We start from the raw sequence: 2178 nt of genomic DNA, 5'->3' as shown, positions 1-2178 counted from the left end.
ATATATATATATATATATATATATATATATATATATATATAATATATAATATATATATATATATATATAATTATATATATATATATATATATTATATATTATATATATATATATATATATATATATATATATATATATATGTATATAACGTTACCCCTAGATGAGGTGGCCTGACCGCTCGCCGATTTTTCTCTAAAGCAGGACTCTCTTCGCCTCTACTAACGATAGGATAGCGTTATCATTTTATTTTGTTGCGCTCACGGAATCCAATCTGACACGGTGTGCTGTCCGGCGTTTCGTTTCGACGAGTGAGCAGAAGGTGTCTGCCACGTACACCACACGTGTCGCTTGTACGTCTCTCCGTTACCCTGGAATACCGATGTGAAATTGTGTGTGGCTGCAAAGCATAAACTCTGTAAAGAATCAAAATGGTATCGTGTCGGGGCAGAAAGTTGTATAAAGCTCGGCAAACCCTCTCGTTTCTCGCCACGTTTCGTTCTCCCTGACAATTTTGCCCATGTAAGTCGCAAATTACGATCACGAACTGAAGTGAAATGGCGTTTGGCGCTGACTAAAGAAACGCCGCGCTCGTCAAATTATTACAGACGCCGCCGAGAGTTTCCGTACGTCGCTCAAATCGAACGACGCGATTCACAGACACCGATAATCACATCTCGAACAAAACGGCTGACCGCCGCACCAGTTTTGCAGAGTACGGTCGGAACGGATGTTGCTGTTGATACGTGAATAAGAGATCCACCGACAGGGGCGATGACGGTAATGAAATTACACGAGACGTTGACCGGCGCTGACAGTTTACTCGTTCTCTCGTTTCTCTGGTTTCCTTCGTTTTCGTTGCGGTGAGTCGTTATTACGAGCAGGTTCGACGAACGAGTGAGTGGGTTCTCTCTGAGCAAAATCAAAGAAAATGTGTTCATCGACGCGTAGTGTTAATTTTAACGAGATTGGGAAGCGCCATTCATTTAATTGGCTGTTGATTGCGCATTAAAACATCGTTTGATTCGTAAGTAAGCGCGTTTCCGTGGTTGACTAAACTTCCGCCTTTAAATGGCGCTTTATGAAGTGCTTCAGTTCTTAGTCCGTGCATCAATTACATCTAGCAAGTCTGTTTATATTCAGTGCTGGTCAACGTGACGCGAATCCATTCGAGTGCAAGAAAGTGTCTAGTTCGCGTAAAGACACTTGGATCCGATTCCGATCGTGTTTCCTTTTAAATACAATTACTATTACCAACTACTACAACTACTATTACTACTCTACTACTACTACTATTACTATTACTACTACTAGTACTACCACTACTACTATTACTATTTACTATTACTATTAATACTATTAATACTACCGTAAAACTAATCCTTAAGCAACATGCGAAAGCAGACCTTCCTAAGTGCATAGAGAAAACCGTTGCAAACCGCATACTCAAATTGGTGCGTCGTGCGAGGATCCCGGATCGACCAAGAACATTCTCGCGTCGCTCGCCCCGACGCGCCTTACGCGCGATCGAATCCTCGTACGATATTTTCTCTGCGTGAGGAAAGTATCGAGACACACGCGCGCGAGAACGCGCAGAACATTACGGAACGTGCCGGGCACGTGTGTTAATAAATAACGGCAAGGCATGCCTTGAGGAAGCAGACGAGAACGCGTTGAGTCGCTTAGATGTTGCACTTTCCGTGATATCCTATCAGCTTGATACTCTCCGAGCGGCTACTATTTTTTCGCTAGATTCTTTCGAGTTTTCGACATCGCACTATGACATTTTACTAAGATACCGTTAGAAAATATTAAATTATTAACATGGTTGTTACATGTGCACAGTGAAGATAAACGGGTAAGAGAGTGAACAAGGATTCACATGGGTGCATGTGTGTGCGTGTGCGTGTACGTGTGTGATTGGGTATATGGGAGAGAGAGAAAGAAAACGTTAGAAAGAAAGAAAGAACGAGGAAGAAAGGCAGAAAAAGAGGTATAAAGGGACATGCGTAGACGCAGAGCGGGCGATTTTTAATTCAAGTTACAGGGCACGTGTTGTATAAAGTGTTTGTAAAGGATACGTTTTAAGGGTATAGAAGTAATAGTTATAATGTGATATCGACTATATACATATATATATATATATATATATATATATACATATATATATATATATATATA

This window comes from Odontomachus brunneus, unplaced genomic scaffold (assembly GCF_010583005.1).
Source record: "Odontomachus brunneus isolate Ranch 3 - 2012 unplaced genomic scaffold, Obru_v1 Obru_scaffold_090, whole genome shotgun sequence".
Taxonomy (NCBI): Eukaryota; Metazoa; Arthropoda; class Insecta; order Hymenoptera; family Formicidae; genus Odontomachus; species Odontomachus brunneus.
The sequence above is the reverse complement of the archived record's forward strand: the minus strand, read 5'-3'. Positions refer to the sequence as shown.